This window comes from Myotis myotis, unplaced genomic scaffold, assembly GCF_014108235.1.
Source record: "Myotis myotis isolate mMyoMyo1 unplaced genomic scaffold, mMyoMyo1.p scaffold_m19_p_11, whole genome shotgun sequence".
Classification (NCBI taxonomy): domain Eukaryota; kingdom Metazoa; phylum Chordata; class Mammalia; order Chiroptera; family Vespertilionidae; genus Myotis; species Myotis myotis.
In genome coordinates, this window is record NW_023416315.1 from 29,957,286 (window position 1) to 29,980,840 (window position 23,555).

At 38.3% G+C, this 23,555-nt stretch overlaps 1 protein-coding gene across 3 annotated transcripts in view; it reads left to right on the plus strand.

The window, feature by feature from the left end:
* The first annotated feature begins 2,519 nt into the window (after positions 1-2,519).
* Positions 2,520-23,555, plus strand: part of DGKB (diacylglycerol kinase beta) — a 527,879-nt gene continuing 506,843 nt past the window's right edge. For 2 of the 3 annotated variants that reach the window (XM_036328012.1, XM_036328014.1), the window contains exon 1: positions 3,236-3,533. The gene's annotated coding sequence lies outside the window, so the exon portion shown is untranslated. Of the gene's footprint in view, positions 3,025-3,235; positions 3,534-23,555 lie in introns of those variants that run through there. The other variant, XM_036328013.1, reaches the window with a different exon arrangement.

Consider the following 23,555-nt stretch of genomic DNA (forward strand, 5'->3'; position numbering starts at 1 on the left):
GCAAGTTACAATGCTCCAACCAACTGAGCCACACTGATCAGGGCAGGGAATGAATGCTTTAATGAAAAAAAAGTATTAATTGAAAATTAAAATGTCATTTCTTTCTATAGTCCCATAAATTGATTTTGTTGATCAATGGGAATTTGTAGAGTAAGTTCTTTTTTTTTTTTTTTTTTTTTTTACCACTTTTGTTTGACATGGACTAATTATACAAAGATCCCCATAGGTTTTGAAAATCCAGTGATGTGGCAGAGAGACATCTTAGAGAAATGAGCACAGGACTATAAAGCAACAATTTGTAAACTTTCCCACAAAATGGAAAAATCTTGAATTAGAAGAGTCAGAGATTAAGGGTCAGTCCCTGACTAAAAATTTTCTTCCTCCATTACCAAATGGGAATTGTGTGGTGATTTTGTTTAAAAAGGATGTGTGTTCTTAAATCTCAGTAATGCTATAAGCAATTTTCAAAAGCCAAGTAAATTTATATTTAATGTCCATTGCCAACTCCTTCAGTACTTCCTGTTTCTTCCTTTTTAAAGTAGACTGGTAGATTAGTGTCTTTTTTCATATGTAATAAAGATATATAATAACCTCTCTCAAGAATGTTTAAATTATAAATGCTCTTTCTAAATATATTTGAATTTTAAAATAAACGTAAAGGCAAAACAAACAACAAAAATGCTAAACTATGGAATTTTCAGGCTTTGGTAATTTTAGTAATGGATGAGTTTGAGGGGTACGATAAGCTTCAAATCACATCACCTATGGATTAAGTTGACCTTCTATATCGAATGTATTTCTAAGTGGTCAAGACTACTTTTACCTATTTCCTTACATTGTATTGTACATAAGTATGAAAATGTGCAGTTACTCTTCAGATTTTTTAAAAAAATATGTTTTAATTGACTTTTAGAGAGAGAGGAGGGGAGAGGGATGGAGAGATAGAAACATTTATAAAACCTAATTGATCGGCACATTCCCTACTGGGGATCAAGCTCGCAACCCTGTGCATGTGCCCTGACTGGGAATCAGACCAGTGACCTCTTGGTTAATGGGTCAATGCTCAACCACTGAGCAACACTGGCCAGGCTTACTTTTCAGATTTTTAGTGATATTAATAGTGTGTTTTATAATAGCTATTTAACAGACAAAAAAAATGAAGAGGTAAACATATGTGGCTATTTGGCATCATGTTTTATTAGGATTTTGACATTTAAAAATGTCTGGATAATTTTTGAACTGTATTATATATTGTATGATTTTTATTTTTAAAAATATATATTTTATTGATTTTCCACAGAAAGGAAGGGAAAGGGATAGAGTGTTAGAAACATCGATGAGAGAGAAACATCGATCAGCTGCCTCCTGCACACCTCCCACTGTAGAGGTGCCTGCAACCAAAGTACGTGCCCTTGACCGGAATCAAACCTGGGATCTTTCAGTCCACAGGCCGACGCTCTATCCACTGAGCAAAACTGGCTAGGGCTATTGTACAAATTTTAAAGCAAAATATTAGCTTGTGTGTTTTCTGTCATAATTATCATTAGGTTGATTTTGGTAAATTGATATTTATTGGATAACTGATAAGTGCTTTGCACATTAACTGGCCTTTGTTTAGCTAAAGGCACTGGTTTTCTAATGTAAACAGGTCAGGGGAAGATGCATTAATCCTTCTGAGTTCTTTTCTTTCTTCTGGGTTCCCTGTTATCTTTCCAGGGGCTGTGGTCTCTCTGCATTAACATCTGTCCAATTTAACCCCGATTACACAAACCCTAACACCTGGGAAAATATACGGCACAAACGAAAATTGCTCAGAGCAAGACAGAAATAATGAAAGTCATGCATTGCAAATAAAGTCAAAAGGAATTAAGTTGCTTTTTAGCTCAGACAACTGAATGCTGAAAGTGAAATAATAGTTCTATTCAATTAAGAAGTGTGTGTGTGTGTGTGTGTGTTTAGGAGGAATTATTCATGGTTATCCAATCTATTACAGAATAAGAAAATAACATGAATAAAACTATTGCTAGAGCAAATTAAATTCGTCATTAAGAAGTATTCTAGTCTTTGGGGGTTTTGAGAACTACTTTAACTTTTAGGTTCTGCTGAATATCATCTTCTGTGAGAATGTACTGGAGACAAATCAGGGCAGAGACTGAGCAGCCAATAAGGAGAGAAAGCGAGTCATGGACAACAGTGACCAGTGGTTTTCACTAGCATTTATAGCTGACAGAAAGATGATTGCACTGAAATATATCACAGTGGTGTTATATATATATGAAGACACCCTATATTTAAGCTGGTAAATGCACTTTTTAATAACTAGTTTTGTACACATTCTATAAAATAGGCATAATAGTTTACCTTTCTAATTTTCTTAACCCAATGCATTATTTTACACACAGGACTCAAAATGATCATTTTATCTATACCCTGATTGGTTACACATACATACACTTTCCCTTTTAATTATCCAGTGCTTCCCCTTTCTTTACTTTTTTCTTTTCACAGATCCTCTAGTCACCTGCTCTCAGGTTACCAAGTTCGACTGTGGAAATAGAGTGCGCCGCTATTACAGTCACTGGAAGTGGGTGAAGCAGGTGATTGATGAACAATGAGCCACCAAGGACTAGAGTTAGAGAGAGGAGACAGGTATCAGGTTTCCCGTCCGAGTGGAAATGAATCCTGAATGGCAGTAATTGCACTGAATGAAGCTTCAAGTCCCAACAATAGCCCCTCCTACCTGCACAGTCTCCTGCCTCGTCTTGCAAGGGGTCCCGCAGTTCAACAGCTATAAAGCATGCCTCCCTGTCTCATTATTCTCTGAGCTGCACCGGCAATAGTAGCAGCGGCAGCCAGAGCGAGGCAGGGCTGTGGCAGCCACGCAGATCGCCTCCCCCTCAACACACACACACACACACACATACACACACACACACACACTCCCCAGATTTCCAATATCAGAGCGTCTGGATGTAAATCGAGGACTCAAAGCGACGCGAGAACAGCATGAGTCACGGACAACAGGTATTTCATCCCTGACAAATGCCGTTTCCCTGCGACGCTTGTTGGTGTGGATCATACAGCCATCCTCCGGGTAATAGCTCGAGTGGGAGACTGGAGGTGGCCGCGGGAGCAGAGGGAAGTGGGAGGAGTGAGAGGTGGGGAAGGAGGCGGGGGTGAGGGGGATGTCCAAGATGACTTTCAGGCTCCGCTGCTTTTGAGTTGCAAATTTTCGGGGGCTGGCAGCCTCGGGCAGCCCTCGCTGCGGTGGGCTGGGACTGGATTTCCATCTCCTCTGGCACTAGTTAGCACCGGCCCTGTGATCTGGGAGGGGGTAGGAGGGAGGAGGAGATGCTGGGAGCGGAGTTCTTGAAGCGCCACTTCTCCGGGGACGCGGAGCGGCAAGGGAGCTGGTGCTGAGCCGGGCGTGTCAATGGGAAGGATCCCGGGAGCTGGCTAGTCCCCGCTCCTCCCGGAGCAGCCGCTGCTCCCGCCGCCGAGATGCGCCCAGCCTTCGCCTGCATCGCGCTGCAGTAAGTTCAACTCGACGTGGGTAGGGTAGCAGTTGGAGTGGCTTCTGGGTAGGCGGGTGGGGGAAGGGAAGCCGAGAAGAAATGGCCAGGAAAGTTAGAAAAGCAGGGCTTTGGCTTCCCCGGGAGATGGTACCTGGGTTTGCCTGCCCGACGCTGACGCTGGCCCTCGTTGTGCTGCCATCGGGTACTCAGGCATTTGCGGACCGATGCTCTGGTTGGTGCGTCAGGCAGAGAGCCCCCTGTCCATTGTGATCTGAGGCCCCAAAACGGGCACTGCGCTGTGAATGGCCTGGCGAGAGTGGTCTTGGGAAAGTTACGAATGGGTGCAAGTTGCTTTTCCAAAGGAAATTGGCGAAGAGGCCGGCCGGCCTTGACTCTCAAATGGCTGTGCTAATTGTGAGAAGTTTCCTTGCGGACTGATTCCTCATCTGTAAAGAAAGAAGCCAGCAAACAAAACCCCAAAGTCTTAGATTTACTTTATTGAATCAGAATGAAACGTGAAGTAGGTCTCTAGATAACTGCTAGGCAACAGCCTGGGCGACACTGATGATATGATAAACATTCAAATAGTCCTGGGTGGGTGGGCCGTGCAAGGCTCCCCTGATTTCTCAGCACTGCACTGATTTCCTCTCCTTGCTAAAGGGTCCCTTCCTTGTGACTTCAAAGTGGTGGTTTTAACTGATGACTTTATTCTTAGAACTAAGAAGCATTGTGTGCACGGGCAAAAGAAAAAGAAAAGAAAGAAACGAAGGTTTTAAAAACTTTTAAAAAACAACCTCAACTGGTTGCTCCAGCTGCAGTTAACCAACTCTTCTAAAAGAAGGTAAAAATAGGTCAGCCAGGGCCAGCCCATTGTAAAGCAAATGTGAATGCCAGCAAAACACCAAGGGTCTTTTCTATCAGGAAAACCATAAATAATGAATTTAAAAAACTTGGAGTATCTAGTCAGTCCTCTTTTACACTGACCAGATTTTAATAATGAAGAAAAATTAAATGAATTCCTCAAGCAGAAAGGCTATATTATGGAAAACTGTTAGAGTGAGTTGTAGGATCATTGAAGAAATTACTGTATTATTATAGTCTTCTCCAAGAAAGATTATGAAAAAAAGAAAAACACGTTATCCAAACTAGTAGGCAGAGTTTTAAGCTGGATACTTAAACATGCTACCAAAACTTCTATAGGATAAAGGGGTATCAAAACTTATGAAATAACTATTGTGAAATGCAAAGTATGTGCTTCTGAAATTCTCCGTCAATAGAAAAGAGGAAACTAAGAATCACTCTTATCCTATTATTTTTGTTTTAAATTGTGTTACCTTTTTCTCTAACCTACCTAATTTTCATTATTTTAATAAAAATAATATATCCTGAATGTAATGCATTACTTTGCCTACTCGTGTCGGGTATCTCCAGATATAATATTTCCGCCATTGTTGAAATATCCAATTTGTTAGAGGCAATTCATCCCACATAAACACAATTTCTCAGTGCAAAAACTCGACATATGAATTTGCAAGTCACTGAGTAAATATATATTTCAGGGAATATATTTGTTATGATAGTTCATGTATGAGGACAGCTAAAACTTTTAGACAGCAATAAAAAAGAAAAGGAAATATCTACATAAAAACTCAAATAATATAGTTGGAGCAAGTTGTAGGCAGTCCCTTGATACCTAGAGCAGGTCATTTACCTGCACCTTGAGTATTTAGCTAAAGAGAGGAAAAATCATGTTGAGAGCATGATTGGAATTGACAGGAATTTGGTTTGAATAGGAATTTATCAGAACTCCTTTAAGATAGAGACTTTAGGTAGGTGGAGTTTGAGTTTTGGGACTTACATTGCTTCATACTTTTGGTTGTTTTAATGGTAGGCAAACCTCATGTTATGTCTGAGAAGATTTTCAAACCCATTTTGGAAATGGAACAATTATTTTAAGGTTTAAACCACTGGTAAGGTTTGCTGGGGCAGTGTCTGAATTGGACAAGTATTTTATGACTCCTGGTTTTCCTTGTACACCACTGAACGAAGGAATATGTACTTGTAGCCAGACCAGCCAGACTGAGATAATCTCTGGTCCCTCAATCTAATTCTGCCTACTAATAATGACGGTGATGCTGACATAGACACTTGGAATGACATTGTAAGAATATCCTATCTAAATGCTTCTCCTCCTGGCTGACTTCAGAAACAGAACTGCACTTATGTAGTCATGCTACTTTGCAGTATCCTTTTAAAAGTAATACCTCTTAGCCTAGGAGCACTTGCCTGCAGTAAGCTCCAGGCAAAAATTTTAAAGAAGCCACTTCCAGTTGCCCCTTTCTCTCTCTCTTGCAAAGCACCAACACAAAATCTTACCTCAAGTGAGAATCCCCTGCACCTGCTCACTCTTGGGTATTAACTATGAAGCAAATTCAACTCCTTGATAGCTCCTGGGGTTATTTGCATGTATGATTTGCCACTCAATGCATGACTAGTGCCCAGTTATTGCGAGTGCACTCTTGGCTGGAACTGGGTTAAACACTTTGAATGTCTTGTCTGTATGGGATAACGGAGATGCCTTTCTCTCTCATTCATAAGAAACTCAACCCCAGAGGAATAAGCAAACTGCCTAAAGCAGTGATGGCGAACCTTTTGAGCTCGGCGTGTCAGCATTTTGAAAAACCCTAACTTAACTCTGGTGCCGTGTCGCATATAGAAATTTTTTGATATTTGAAACCATCGTAAAACAAAGACATATTTTTGATATTTATTTATATATTTAAATGCCATTTAACAAAGAAAAATCAACCGAAAAAAATGAGTTCGCGTGTCACCTCTGACACGCGTGTCATAGGTTCACCATCACTGGCCTAAAGCAAGATGTCTAGTCAATGGTGGGCTGGGATTAGCCCCTACGTGTGACTAGGCTAACACTTTGCCACCTCATTTTGTTATAGATCAAGTTCAGGGAGTTTATTGTTGAGAGTGCTTGAGAAATCATACCAGTCTGGGCAGAATTCCCTGCTCTATTGATACCCAAGATTAGATCTACCTAAATTAGAACCTAAATTGACCTGAAAACTTGGCATACTCAACCATTCCAATTTTAGTGCTTTGCTCTGGCTTCATGAACTGTGGAAATAAAGCTGGGACATCTTTGCCAAGAAAGATGATGGGAGAAGAGGAGTTGGAAGTTCCGAACACCAAGAGGGATAAAGGGAAAAAAGGGATCACAGGGTGGGAGGCTGGTGTGAGATCCTGTCTAGATTCTGTGTCCTGTGGGAGTCCTAAAAACAAACTCTTTGGGCTGTGTGTGATTTTTAATGTAACAGATGTAGCATAGACTTAAAACATCTCTTTAAATAGTTGTAAGGTCTGATTATGGAAATTAGATTAGTCTTGTCTTCAGATGATCTTTACGTATTTTTTTTAAGAGTAAAAATAATGATTCAAAGGAAAGTAGGGGAGAAAGGCCAGATGATGACTGAAGAGGTAAAACAGTGCATGAAAATATCACTGGTTCTTGCATAATCACTTTAGAAAATTTGCCAGTTAAAAAAAAGACATCTTTAACTGATGGGGATAAAACCAAAATGGTTCATTTAGGTAAAAATTTGAAGTGTTAAGGACAATAACATGATTACTGTCACTTGTCTTTTTATCATAGAAGACAGGCACTAACAAGGAATAAGATTTAAAAAAAAGTAATGGGCGTAAAGCCAAATAATATTTTAAGATTGGTCTTTCTCAGCACACTAAATTTAAACAGCTGCAATTCTTTTTAAAGTGTTATCTGAGTCAACAATTTGAAATGAAGGATTTACTTTTTCACAGAGAATCTATATTGTAAGTTTGAAACAAGATGTCTTTGACTCAGTTGTTTGGTATTGGCAATATGCCAATCAGTACAGACCAAAGAGCACAAAAGCTGTTACATCCCAAATCAGAGTATGAATGTATATATATGCTCCATAAGGAAAGTTGGTGCTACTGAACTATTGCCATACACACACACACACACACACACACACACACACACACACATATATATATATATATATATATATATATATATATATATAAAATACAATCACATTGTTATGACACTACAGGTTAAAGTTAGGAATAGAGATGATTTTTGAATGTGGGTCTTCAGCTCTCTTCTTTTTAAAAAAATATTTTTTATTGATTTTTTTAGAGAGAGGGAGAGGGAGAGAGAGAAACATTGATGTGAGAGTAAAATATCTATTGCCTTCCTCCTGCACACCCCCTACTGGGGATGGAGCCTGCAACCCCGGCATGTGCCCTGACCTGGAATTGAACTGGTAACCTTGAGGTGCACAGGACAACGCCCAGCCAACTGAGCCTCACTGGCCAGAGCGCTCTTCTTCTCGTTGTTTAAAAATAATGACAGGAACTTTTATTAAGTACTTAGTACATTGCTTGTATAAGCATCTTGTACATTTAATCTTGAAAACACACTTATCATCCTCATTCCTGTTTTACAAAAGAGGAAACAGGGTTAAATGACTTTCAGTTAGAAATGAGTAGGAATAAAGTAGGGGCATGAATCAGACAGTCTGGCTCTAGAACCCATGCTTTTAACCAAAAGGTTCAAAGTCTACTCACTGTTAACGATCACTGGTTTGTTACAATCCTGCACAGTTCATGTTGTTTGTTCACCTTTAACAAAAGTTGTATTGATTTTTAGAGAGAGAGAGAGATAAAATCATTGATGAGAGAGAAACATCAACATCAACCACTGTTTGATTGTTTGCCTCCCTCCTTCATGCCCCCTGCTGTGAGACTGAATGATAAGCCCAGTCATATGCCCTGGCTGGGAATTGAACCCATGGCCTCCTGGTGCCTGGATTGACACTCAACCACTGAGTCACTCCAGTTTGTTCGCCTCTTTTGTCTCTGCTTACAGCTATCACTTTATTTTCTTTCTTGACTCCCAAATTCCTCTGCCCACACTTCATTAGTGTTTCACCTGATGTGTCTTTATCCCTTAAGCTTCATGACCTTCTGAGATCCTATTTGGGATCTACCACCGGCCCAACTGCCCTCTGTGGTTCCACTGAAACATGTGCAGGCTTTAATTATGAGTGTGCCGCAGAGGGATGGGATACTCGAGTTTCTACCCTTGGGGAAGGAAACCAAACTTTATCTTTGGAACATTAGTGCTGAGCATAGTTTCTAATACAATGTTGGAGATCAGTAAACACTTCTTTTAATTTCTTTTAAGTATGTTTTTATTGATTTTAGAGAGAGAAGAAGAGAGAGGGAGAGATAGTAACATCAATTGGCTGCCTCTTGTATGCCCTATAATGGGGATTGAGCCCACCACCCAGGCATATGCCCTGGCTGGGAATTGAATGGCATACCTCTTGGTGTATGCGTGGACACTGAACCACTGAGCCACACAGGCTGGACAGTAAACACTTGTTTTATAAACTGAATTCAAAGCTCTAGTTCAGTTCCCTGAAGAGATAGGTAGTTCCACTACCACAATCTTTAGCCCCCAAATGTTATAGAATGGTCTTTTAAATGCATTTCCAAGGTCTGAGGCAGATAGTAGATTTTAATTAGTTGAACTTATAATTAGTATAAAATTACTCAAAAGACAGTTACCATCCTCTATAATAGGGGTGGGGAACGTTTTTTGTGTTTTGTTTTTTTTATTCTGCCAAGGGCCATTTGGATATTTATAACATCATTCACAGGCCATATATAATTACGTAATTATTAACTTAAAAATTAGCCTGCTATATTTGTTCAAACATTTAATTAACTCCCTGGTAATGCCTGGCAGGGCCAGGCCAAATGATTTCGCTGGCCTTATATTGCCCATGGGCTGGATGTTCCCCATCCCTGCTGGATAGTATTGAATATTTAAAATATAGGGCACAGTATTTGGGAATATGACAGTTGGCATATTCATTTCTAGGTCACATTATTGAAAATTTTAATGATAACTAATTTCTGGCACTAACGTGTCTTTGGTGGGAGGAACAAATATTAGAATAAGCGGTTCCTAAAAGATGTTTCCCTCTTGTGGGACAATAGAGTGAAGTTGTAAAATGGTGCTTTTTGAAAATTGTTTTTTAAGCCCTTGTTTCCTTTGAGGAAGAATCTTGAGAAGCTTTTGATTCAGAAGTAGCTGACAAATATTGAGTCATATCTGAGAGCAGACATTAGAAACTGGATACCATTAAAGAAAAATGTATAAATGGGTAGTGGTAGGAAAATCAATCCTTACTTCCCTTCCCCCAAAGAAGCATTTTCAGTTTATGGGATAATTTGGATTTTACTTATTAATGGTTGTATAAATTTCTTTCATTTAATATTTGATTATTATAACCATGTTAACTGAACGGACATCACATATATTTGGTTTTCCACTTTTTTTATTAAAAGTTTCATCTTGGATCAATCAACTCTATTCTCTTTCTAATCCACAAGTATCAAGTATTCAATTTTAAACCAATGGAATAACAGATGGGATTAGAAGTGTTATAACTATTTAAAATCTCTTTGGAGTTCTTTAAACATGGTAATCTCAGAATGAGGTAGCTGGGCCTTCTTTTAAAATAGAATTTATTTTATTTTAAAAGGTCTTGGCTTATATAATGTTTGATTACTCATGATGATGGAATTGTGGATTAAGATGTGGAGACAGTGACTTGATGTATAATTTTTCAATATGCAGAGATGCTCATTTGAATTTCATCATTCCCTTCTTAGGCACTGTAAAGGGTTAAAACTTATTCTTTGCATTCAAATTGCCTGACCTTACATATTTACTACTTGGATGACCTTGAACAAGTAACTTAAATTTAATGCTTTACATTTCTCTTTGTAAAACAGGGATAATGAAAATGATATCCAATTTGCAGAATTACATGAGTTAATAGCATATAAGGGGCTTTGAACAGAAAGCACATGAATACTCAAAAATATTTACAGTTTGCCTTGGCCAGTGTGGTTCAGTTGGTTGAGCATTGTCCCATGCACCAAAAGGTTGCTGGTAAATACTTTCAATTTATTATTTTCTATTTACTTGGGGTTTTGTCTCAAGTAAAAAGTAAAGTATCAATAGCAAAGAAGATATTCTAAATAGAATCTAAATCTAAAAGCAGATTTAATTTTAGTTTTATAATTAATAAATATTTATGAGACTCATAAAACCTATTAAATGTTGTAATAAACACCCTACTTATATAGGGTCTTCTTTATATTTTCCAAAAGGTTTTTATTGAACTACAAAAAATGATAATTTTTAATGAAGATAAATTAGATAACACATGTAAACACCCTCTAGAGAGTTGCTGGAGCCCAAGGAGCCCTCAGAAATTCATTCCCTTCCCCTTTCCTAAAACCATAAAGAAAGTTCTTTCATTTTCTTCCTCTGACATTTTTAAAACAGTCACAGTTATTATCCACTTAATAGTACAAAATGATATTCTGTTTTTATCTATATTGACTACTCTGCTATTTGTACCTGAGCACACCGGGGAAATGTGACCTCTTATGGGAGGAACTCTATGACTACTTCAATCGACTCCTTTTGAAATAACTGAACTGGAAAGGAGGGAAAAATAGAGGTGCTGTGGAAAAGCATTGCAGGATCCTTGACCTGAAAACAGAACTTCAGGCTGAAAAGATGAGTTTGTACTTTATTCAGCAACTTGTTTTGCTGAGACAGAATGTTAGGAAATGTTTCTTTCTGGGCTTTTGACCAAGGAATCCCTTTGCTGGGTCCTTAATGAGAAGAAGTTAGGGCTAGGGAATTTTGACATGCCTGCCTTTCACAGCAAGTATTTTAGAGATTGTAAGCAACACTCAGCTACTTCTGGGGAGTCTGAGGTTTATATAAGTAGACAGAGTTATTAAACACTATCACCTTAAGAAACAGAATTGTGAACACCATGACCCCATATCCTATTCCATCCTTCAGACATTGAGGGGTTACTCTGTGCCAGGATCAGGGAAAGAAGGTAAAATAACAGACAAGTACCCACACACAGTACTGAAGGGACTTCAATGAAAGAGAAATAGAGAAGCAAATACTCCAAAAAAAAAAAAAAAGGCAAGTACCTGATTTATTTGGTTATAATAAGTGCTATGAAAGAAAAAGCTGAAATCACTGTGGAACCCTACCACCGTCCTGTTATGCATTATTATTATTATTATCTATATTAAAATTTCTTGTGTTGTTGGTGAGAAGGGGATTATACATGAGAACTAATCCTTAAAATCAAGACAATTGAACTCAGAGTGAATCAGAATTTTAGAATTACTGAGCAAAACATTTTCATTCAGTCAAAAACATGACTCCCACATTCTTTTCTCCTTTACCTTTATATTATAAGATTATTCAGCTTGTGGCAGCTTTAAGGATTAGAAAAATGCAAGTACTTAATGTTGCTTAGTAACTTCTCTTGCCTGTCATTTTGGGCAGTGCATAAACAACTTGTAACTTCCCCACACTTGCCCCAAATTACTAGACTCCAGAAAGAGCACACAGGCTGATGAGTCACTTTGCTATCCTGTTGTTCTTAATAAGAGCTCTGATTACCAGGGTGGGTGCTTTATTGTTCCATAATGTTACTTGCCACGCCACATGTCAGAAATTTCTGTTTGCCAAATAGAGGTCCTCTTGCTGTCACACATGGAAGAAAGCATAGCATGAAAGCCATTCAGGGGAGGACTTTTGTTCTGTATTGGGTCCCTGGTTTTGAATGCACTCTAAATGCTACTGTAAAACAGTGTGAAAGTGAAGCGGTGAGGTTTTTGAGTTTCATTCAGGCCACCTGCACAACAGCTTGGTGGTGCATTTGGTGTTTTTGTAACTACATGATCTTTCTAAGAGCACTTTAAAAAAATGAGACCAATGGTTTCAATGTAGCTGTGATAATATTGCTATTCTTTATGGTTAGGCAATGTTCTTTAATTCTTGAAATTAGTAAAAAAGAAACAATAATAGTAAAAAAAAAATCAATAAGGGTATTGTTTGATGTATCTATATATATAAAAGCCAAGTAGCCGGAATGACCAAAACGACTGGTTGCTATGACACTCACTGCGGCCAGCCAACAGGCCCGATTGGCGGTGGGGCTGGCCAGCCAACCTCCCATGGCCCCTACCCCAGCCAGCCAACCTCCCACGGACCCTTCCCCTGGCCAGCTGGGCCCCAATCTCGGCCGATCGGGGCGGGCCAGGTGGAACCCACCTGTGCACCAATTTGTGCACCAGGTCTCTAGTATATCAATAATATAGAAAGCCATGTTGAAGGAATTAGCAGCTATAACCTACTACTGGGAACATCCGGGATGGAGAGAATGTGCATGCTCTCTGGTTCTTTAACATCTGTTTTGCTGATCCCAATGAGTTAAAATCCAAACTGTGTTAAGACATATGGAAACATTGTTTGAGGAATGCTAATATCCGTGTTAAAAAAAGACAAGGGAAGGAAAGCTTTTCTTATCTAAACATTAAACAAAGTTAAATAGTTTTCTATTTTAAGGACTTCTTATAGTTCCTCAGATGCAAGTGTGTGTTGGAATCTCCAGGAGTGGGATTTAGCACGAACTTCCCTGATCTTATTTAATCACAGAATTCCTCCTCCTGGGAACGAATAGTACTTTTTCTTTGAAAACCCTACAATACAATTTGGGGGGCCTATCAGCATTCAGTTAATACATTTAAAATTTTTTGAGCACCTATGGTATATCTGAATAGTAGGTTCTGGGAAGAAAATGTTGACTAGAATGTGTGGCATTGACAGGTTCTAGTCCTAAATTAGGGGGTTGGAGGAAATACATGGATGTAGAAATGTAACACCGTGGGCTACATGCAGCAATAGAAGTAGGTACATTGTCGGGTGCTATAGGAGAGTAAGAGATTAAGAAATTAATTACAGATAATTTAGAATTTGAGCTGGATCTTGAGGGAAAGGAATATAAAAAAACAAAGACAATAAACTAACTTACAAAGATGTGTAGAGGTAATTATTTTTTTACCCTATTATAAAAGCCAGTACTCCTTTCATTCATACAAGCATAACTCTTGAATAAACAAATGACTACATGAATAAAAAGATGAGAGCAGCAAATGGGAAAGAGATAAATCCTTGGTGGTGCAGATAATACTTGATTCCTTTGAAGTAGGAAAAGAATATAAAGTGAGAGAGACGGTAATTTTAGGAAAACATCTTGGTGAAATCTAATATTTTTAGAGTATATTGGAGTATATGGATTGTAAAGAATGAAAATAAATTGTCTCAGAGGAGGAAAATAATAACAGAAATGTGTGGTATCCCGAAGACCAGGACGGAAAACATAAGAAAAACAAAGTAATCCTCACTGCTGGATTATGCTGAGAGATTGAGATGAGGAATGAAAAATATCCATTGGATTTCAACACAAGGAGATCATTGGTGATCTGAGCTAAGAATGCTCTGCTGTAGTGATTGGGGTGAAACCTAGATGAAAATGTGTGGAGGAGAAATGAAGACAGAAGGTTTAAAAGACTATACATCTGTTTCTGGAGAATGATAGAAGTTTGAAGGAGCTTTTACTTTACTGAGATGGGAGTTTTTTAATGTGTTTAAATTACCTGAGTAGTTGATGTGATTAAAAATACAGAAAAGAGACACTTAACAGATACTTCAGAACATGCAATTGAATAGGATCAAAGACATATGAGGTATGGGTTGATTTTGACCAGAAGTAACATCCTCTCTAAAAAAAGAGGAGGAAGAGAGAAAGGAGCAATCTAGATAGCTCTGTGGGTTTTGTAGTTAGTGCTAAATTGAGGATATTTCTGGAATTTAATTTATTTTTTGGTAGAATTTGAATAAAGTGAAGAAAGTTTAAAGTTTGGACAAGCTTGGAGAGGTTATGAGCCATATGTATCTGCTAGGATTTGAGCATTATTGGGGGCATTTAGGTAGACTATTACGAATTTACAGTGAAAACAATTTACCTCAATGTGTGACTCCATTCAGCTGCTTGGGATGTGACAAAGAAAACACAGAGTTCATTCAAGAGTTATTGCTTTAATTTTCTTTGAATTTTATAATATCATTACCTATCCCCTCAGTATCATCTGCCATCTTATTACTCCTTCAGATTTAGAAATTTGGATGACAATTTTCCTTTATCAATATATGCTGTCATCATTATTATTGGTTAAGTGTATAGGTCAGTGATGGCGAACCTATCACACGCGTGTCAGAGGTGACACGCGAACTCATTTTTTTGGTTGATTTTTCTTTGTTAAATGGCATTTAAATATATAAAATAAGTATCAAAAATATAAGTCTTTGTTTTACTATGGTTGCAAATATCAAAAAATTTCTATATGTGACACGGCACCAGAGTTAAGTTGGGGTTTTTCAAAATGCTGACACGCCGAGCTCAAAAGGTTCGCCATCACTGGTATAAGTTGACAAGACAATTAATACCCTACAGAAATTCCACTTCCATGTTAGGCAATAAATTCCATTCTGAATCTTGTTATTTCCTGGAACATCTTATCTTTAAAATCATGAATTACCAATCAACAATCAATCACCTTGTTCTCTCTACCTCCCATTAGTCTCCAGTACCTTGACACACCTTGTTTTCTTCCATGATTTTTTTCATTCACCCTCTCTCTTTACTATCCAGGCAAGAAGAACTAGGATAAAACTTAAATACCTCTTTTGCCCAAATCTTCATTTCTCTGTACTCCTTTTCTTCCATTTTACATCTAAGAAAATCCTTACCTTTTCTCAATTGAGCAATCTGGCTTTGCTCTTTTGCTTGGAGTACTAAATGCTATTGAAAATCACAAAACCATGAAAACGGGTGTCATAATACATTTGTGATCTCCTTTCTCATTCTGACCCTGATGATTCTAAGTGCCTGTGTTTTCTTCTCCTTTGCATTCTCCACAGTAGCTTCCTTATAAAGCCCTGCCACCTATGCTTCATATTTCCTGAAGAAAAGAAAAACTTGGTATATTTAACCTCTTCCTGTTTGTATCATTTATTTTTATTTTTGGTATTGGCATAATAATTTAAATTAAATTTGGGTTTTAATTTAAAAATTATTAATATCAGCACCAGCCAGATAGCTCAGTTGGTTAGAGTGTCCTTTGTTGTTCCATACACCAAACGGTTACAGGTTTGATTCCTTATAAGCCCATGCTTAGGCTGCTGGTCTGATCCTATGTGCTCTCTCCCTCTCTCTCTCTTCCCTTCTCTCTCTCCCTCTCTTCCTTTCCTTCCCTCCATTTCTCCCTTCCTTTCTCTAGACATATCCTTGGGTAAGGATTAAAAAAATTATTAATATCCAAAATTGCCTCAACCCTATTTTCCATCACTCCCCACCTTTTGTGTACCTATGCTTCTAGACAATGCTTCATAACACGGCCCCCCTCTATCTCTTCAAGAATGTCTATTGTCACTCTCTTCTCTTCCAATATAATGTTTCTCTGACATGAAGCTGCTTCAAATTCCCTTTCTGTCAGCATTTCTTTCTCATCTTACTTGCACTTCATTGTGTCTCCAGTTTTTATTTTCTCAGTGTACAAACAAGTATCTAAACAATACTAAATAAATAAGTGAAATTTGAAAATGGCTCTTTTTGTGATTGGGAGGTGATGAATTGTCTCATCAAATGTCTTCCTGGGTCAAAAAAATTTTTTTGTAATTTTTAAATCTACTCTGTTAGAGAGGTAAGTGAACACCTCCTTCATTCTAATACATTATTCTTACCTCCTCTCTGTCCATTTTCAATATAGTTTATACTGATTCTGAACAAGCTCCTTTCTTTTAGTATATTCCCCTTGGTGTATAACAGTAATAACTGTATGTGCTTATTCTGGAGATAATACTCAATCATGTTATTCTGTTTTTAGAGAATGAGATTATTCTTGGTTTGACCAAGTGTAATAATTGGAACTTTATTTCTCCAATATTAGCAGCTTAAGTTAGATTTAGGTATTTGTTTTATTTCTGACCCATTCCGTGAATTGATTATTGGCATTCAGTTTTAAAGCTGGATATAAAGAAGTAGAAGGATCAGGGTTATGGTTTGTATTGGACAAGAACAAGCCTGTAGACTTTGAGGGCTTATAGGAGGTAAACAGAAGGTCAAGAGGTAACACAGTGGAAGAAAATAGAAAATAACCTAGTCTATTTTCCCAGTGCTGTGTCACCTTCTCAGTCTCATTTAAATGATGATGTGCCAGTGACAACAGAAATGTTTTTCTTAACCACATCAAGTACTTATCAAAAGAGATGTGAAAAAATGATTATAGAAGGTGTTTTACTCATGATTTCCAGGTGCAATTCAACAGTAGTTGGTCAGGCGTTTAGATTTTTGCTTTCCCATAACATTATCCTTCCTCCATTCTTACCATATAAGCACAAATCAACTAATAAGATAAATGAAGGCATTTCTTAGAGGGAAAACATGACATATAAGACATTACCTTCAAGTGGATTCATCCATGGTGGTACAGTAGTCTACTTGGCAAGTGTGCTTTTTAAACTTATGAGTAGCTTCAGAAACCACAGAGGGAGGTTTCCCCTGGAATAGCTTTTTAATTTCTGTGATTTGTTTCTATGTGATTTCACCTAAGCAATATAAATAAGGTTAACTGTGACCTGAAAATAAAACGGATACTCTGTCATTTTGCTTACAACACAGTATAATCTCTGGCCTCATAAATTTTATTTGTCAGATTTTAAAAGTATAGCTCCACAAAGAAATGAAAATCATGGAGAGAGAAAACTTTCAGGCTAGGACACTATTAGATTTTATGGTTAAATTTTGATAAGCAGATATATTTTTAATGCATGCATGTTTGATTACATACATTGCAATGTTATTGTTTTTAGACTGCACTGAAAGAAATTGCTGTATTTCTATATGATATTTATTCCAGGTCAAGCAATAAAATATATTAAAAAACGAATTTTCAGTTTTGAGAAAGAGGTCAAGGTTCCCTCTGTTTTATATAGTTTTTGCTTTTGTAGGTTGGGGGTGGAATTTTATGTTACTTTTTTAGGAATCTTTTTCATTCAATATCTACTTTAGATTGCCAAGAGCTTAAGTACCAACAATTAATTGATTTCTGTGGACTTGCTCTTTCGTATACGATGAGCAAAATATTGATCCCCCCTTTTTTTTTAATACCTAAGGACTGTTTATTCTCTGTTAGCTGATATTCAGTTGTTTTTCTTAAACTGAGTACTTGTGAGATGAGCTTCCTATCCCATCTGCTGGGGGCAATTTTCCAAATGATGTGTGTGGTAGACCATTGTCAAGCCGGCTGCACCGGAAATTTGATTGGCCTGATGAAGCACAAGAAATATAGAAGTATATGTCTTTGGAGGAGCAAGAATGTCACTAAAACAAGAGGGCTGGCCCTTTAGTGCTGGCATGGCCCCACCCAGATGGTTAGTAAGGACTAAAATTCCACGTCCTTCCCTGTGTGCTGATTGGGAGGATTTCTCCCTCCACATGGGACTCGGGTATTTCTGAATTTTGGCTCAGCCCTTGTGTGGAATAAAACAAAGCCTCAGGGAGCATCTACTCAATTGCATTCTTAATTCTGTGTTTATTCTTTGCAAGGATTATTTGCTAGTGTAATTGTAAATCAAAGAGAAAGACAACCATAGCTGAGTCACGGTCCCAATTCTTGCCAGTGCTAGAACCCAAAGTAGTTTTTGTTGTTGTTGTTGTTGTTCTGACCAGTTTAGAAAAAGATCTTTATTGGGCTGGCTCATAGATTTCTTGCCACTTCCTGAATAACATCAGCACTTCCTGGCTTTTGCAATTCCATGGTGTTCCTTTTTAAAAAAGTAAAAAAAGTGTTGTTTTTTTTTAAAAAATTGATATTTAGAGAGAGAGGGAGAGAGAGATAGAAACCTTGGTGAGAGAGAAGCATTGATCATGGATTGGAAGCCTCCTGCACATCCCTACTGGGATCAAGCCTGCAACCTGGGCATGTGTCCTGACAGGGAATCAAATGGCGACCTCCTAAATCGTAGCTCAACGCTCAACCACCGAATCACACTTTCTATGGCATGGTGTTCCTTTTTATCCTTATCAGACCCACTAGGGTACAAGCTATATTGTCTTATTAATGTTTTAAAAATCATTAAGCTTAGCAAAGTTCTGACAGGTAAGGAAACATCACAGTTACCAGCCCTAATTTACTTATACTTCCCAATTTCAATATGTAAATAAGAAGACCCAAACATTACAGCCATGTAGACAACTTTGAAACTTCAGAGCAACGATCTGCACTCTAAGCAAGGACCTGTCCTCATAACTTTCAGATTTCTTCATGCACACAAAGATGAACAAGAAGAAGGCCAGTGCTTTCCGATTTAGGGCACCAATAGTGAAGAGGAGTCTTTTAGTGCAGGGCAGAGAGGCATGGGAGTCCTAGTTGACATGATGGTGCAGGACACTTCAAGAAGGCATAGAGAATGAAGGGAAACCAGGTGTTGGGAATAATATCTACGAAATCACGCTTATGCTTTAGACCTCTGTCACTGTGTCTCCCACTGATTCTTTAGTCAATTATAATTTGCCATCATTATGCACCTAAACTTAAATTGGCCTTAAAAGCTATATCAGTGTCCAAATTATCAAATGCATTTACCTTTTGTCATCATCAGCTTCTTATGAGCATTTTCCTTTTGATAGCTTCACTCATTGTTGACATTCTACCATTGGTAAAACTGTGCTGTTACAATATTATTTTTATTCAAGCAGTTAAAAAGCATTCAATGACTACCATATGACAGACACTCAAAAAACAATGCTAATCAAGCACACAAGTAGCTTCTGTCCTCAGTGAGTTTACAGTTTCCTGAGAGTGATTGGTATTAAGATTCTATTGTTTAATTAATAAACATATTCTGAGCACCTCCTTGATGCCAGGTTCTGTTCTAAACATCAGAAATACAATGTAAAAATAGCACATTGAAAAGTTACAGTATCTTGGAGCAGATACAAAGTAACAATTAAATATATAATTTTACATTTGGGTGCAATTAAGAAAAGTAAGCCAGGGTAAGAGAAGGGTAATAGAGAGTGGGTGCTATTTTAAATAATGTATGATTTTAGATTTATTTATTATTTTTTAATAATTTTTTATTGTTAAAAGTATTACACATGTCCCCTTTTTCCCCTCATTGCCTTCTCCACTCCCACCCCCACAAGCCATCACTACCAAGGACACTGTCTGTACCCTTGGGTTATGCAGATACACATATGAGTTCATTGATTGATCTCTTCCCCCCCTCCACATTTTAAATGTCTTTAAGATATCCAAGAGGAGCTGTTAAGTAGGCCATTGATTACATGAGGCCAAATTTAAGGAAAGTAGTTGGAAACAAAGATGGGGGAGTTGTGTATACACTGAAGCAGGAGAGACCACCTAAGGGTTAGGTGCAGATAAAGAAGGTTCAGTGCTGAGTGTTGGGGTAAACCAGTAGTTCACGGGATGGAGAGAAGGTGCAGGAATCAGCAAAGTTACGTGAGAAGGAGCAGCAGGAGAATGTATTTCCCTGGATGCCAAGTACAAAGCGCTTCAAGAAGAACAGGCTGTTCAGTTTTGTGAATTGCAACTGAGAAGGACCAGCAGGATGACTTCAGATTGCCTATAGGATTGGAAAAGATAAGTCTTCGTTGAGCTTGAAAAGGGCAGTTTCAGTGAAGTGGTGGAGCAAACGTCAGACTGGAGCAGATTAAATTATGACTTGTTGGTGTTGAAGTGGAGAGAAAACAATTCAAATAACAATACAAATAAATTGGAAATTGCACCTGAAATGAATGCTTCAAATCAGTATTAGTTCACTTAGTCAAGAAAGGCTTTATGAGAAAGTGCTCAGGAACTGAGGTCTGACGGATGAGTTGGTTTAAGGAGATAATAAAGAAGCAAAGGTTGAGCAGCTCATAGAGACTTTATAGTAAGGCGAATTTAAGGACTGACTGTTTGAAGTGGGTGCGTATGAGTTTAAAGAGAAGTCAGTTGTCACAAGTCTGTATTGTCTTTGGCCTTAGAACATTGGATATAATTTGATTTACTTTTAAGGGAGATGGGGATATGTGAACAACATTATGTCTTGATGACATACATACATTTGTGTAGTTTTTGACATATCTTGTCAGCTGTTTATATAAGGATGCGTTTGTCGCTTTCTTAAGTTTACTACATGGTGGTCCTTGAGGATGGGAAATTCATTTGCGTAACATCCACAGCTCCAATATTTGTGAACAAATGATTGCAATCAAGTAGGCAATCCCTTTAGTTACCTGTAGATATTTTCCTTCCCACACAGACTAGTTTGGGCTCTACTCCCCATCAAGTTACCTGTACCAGACCCTTTTCCTTAAAGACAGGAGCTTAGAAGCCAGGAATCTAAACCAATCAGGGCTAATGCGTTTTCCCGCCCTCTCAGGATCTCTAAGTGCATAGGACTAAGTCCTTTGGCAATGAGGCCCTGCCTTTATGTTCCAAAGTCATCATGCCTCCCTCGCCCAGGTGCATATAATTTGAAGGAAGCAGTTTTAGGAGAGGAAGCCAAGTACCAGTTTAATACTATTTCACTTAGCAATCTTCAATAATTGGCTTCTTTTTAAAAACTGGCATAAAAAAGAGTGCTTAATATCTTTTCTGTTTCCTGTCTAATTTCCTGTGGTCCGAGTTCTGCCGAGCAATGGCCTCCAGAGCACGAGCTGCCGTGTTTTAGGATGTTCCAAAGCATGAATCAGGATGGATCCTTCTTTTATTCATGGCTGTACTTGGTGGCAATTTATGCAGCCTGAGATGAGGATTTACTTTTCCCCTCTGAAGGTTTCAGGGATGTTTTTGTCAGGTTTTGGAAAATGTGCTTGAGGGGCAGTGATAAAGCGAGTGCTGACTCAGAAAACGCCGGCTGTCAGAGAACATATTTATCTCCACATTTGGGAGGCAGAGCAGGAAAAGCACAAATCTTCACAAAACCCGTGTGAAAACTTTCTAAGGTAAGGGAGAAGGTCAATATGACATGGCTTTCTGTCCATATTATTTATAGCTTACAGGCTGCTTAGGCATAGAGAATAATCTGAAATCTATGACCATTCGAAGGTGAACATTTCCCCCCTGTGGTAATATAGTACTTAGGAAAACGTGATTGTTAAATGGTCTATTTCATTCTGTTTCTGAAATAGATGTCATGATATCAGAGAAATAATTACATTAAAATATTCTCCTAGGTGTGTCTAAAGTAGAGGTCTACCTGCTTTTGTAAAGCAACTGTTAATGGAATGTGGCCGAATTTATTTGTTTACATGCTGCTTACGGCTTCTTTTGCACAACAACAACAGTTGTTCCAACAGAGACCTTTGGTCCACAGAGTTTAAAATTGTTATTTGGTCCTTTAAGAAAACATTTGTTGTTTTCTGGCCAAGAAGGAAATTTTGTCATAAATGGAAGTTTCCATGTTGTTTTCTATAATGACATCAATAAGCTTGCTCTAATTGTGGTGGATGCAAAATCATGATGGGAGTGTCTGTTTATTAGTTGGTAGTGTTATTCTACTGATTCATTTGTTTGTTCCGTATATGTGGGTTTAGAATAGTGAAAAGAAAGTACATTTATATCTTCTTCATGCAAGTAAAGCTTGTATGAGTGGCTACTTAGCTATCACAATTAGGTGTTGATTGCAGAGCTACTGAATCTACCCGTGTGAGCCAAATGTTAATTAAACCTGTAGATTCAGGTTCTCTTTCTGTCTAAGACAGTGGTTCTCAACCTTGACTGCACATTAGAATCACCTGGGAATCTTTTGAAAATCCTGATTTCTGGGCCTCATCCTCCGGAAATTCTGTTTCTTTGTTACTAATGTTGTGGCCTCACCCCATAACAAAGAACAGAATTTCCAGAGGATGAGGCCCAGAAATCAGGATTTTGAAAAGATTCCCAGGTGATTCTAATGTGCAGCCAAGGTTGAGAACCACTGGTCTAAGAGCTTTCAAAAAGTGACTCTCTTCACAATTTCTTCAAAAAATATGAATGGCCACAGTGGTTAATATAAAACCATAGGGCTTTGAGTGTGGAGTCCCAGTAAAAACCTGGTAGATTATGTCTGTGTCTGTGTCCATCACTATGTTTATCCCTATCCCTACTCAACATTTCTCTCCCTGTGTATATGTGTTTATGTATTCTTCCATCCTAAATACTTTTTATAGAAACTAGAAAATTTGAATTAAATATTGCATACATCTGCATGTTTTGTGTTCTAGTTTGCTGTTCACTAGCACCCATTAATATTCATATGACTAAAGATTAGCAATGTGCCAGCTGCTAGAGGGGAGCAAAAGGCCTTCCTATTTGGGGAGGACGGATACTGAGCACGCTGTAAATACGCTGTATGTCCATTTCTCTTCTGACCCTGGTGTCTGAGAGGAAACGCACAAATCCTGCGTCTCTGGCTCCAGGAAATGCTCAGGAGCTGCGCACACCCACGCAGCCTGCCCAGGCGAATATTTCTGGCAGCCCCCTCGTGTCCTCTCTTGGTTGTGCTCATTCTTCAGGTAAAACCGCAGCCTGACTTCTAACCTCCGAGATCCAAATCTGAAGCTTCTAAAAACATGGAGTTTCTGACGTTTGCAAAGCAGCAGGTCTGCATTTCGGCCATCCTTTGAGAAACCAGATCTGGCAAACCTGGGTGTGTGCACTCTCTCCAGGCAGGGCCTTGCGGAAGCAGGAGCAGCTGTGCCTCTGGGAGGGTGTTAAAGGAAGGAAGACATCAATTGACCAAACCACACAACAGTGGTTCAAGTCATACAACGGAATATTTGGGTGATAGTAGAGCAGGTCGTTGAGTTTATTTTGGACAAAAATTATTTAAAAGTTTCTCCCAGAAGAAGCGTTGTCATTTTCATCAGTTCTACAAGTTCACCTTTACTCTTAGTTGCAGTATATCCTGATCAGTAGTAGACAGGAAGTGAAACAAAGGTACGTAACCCTAAAAAAGCAACACCC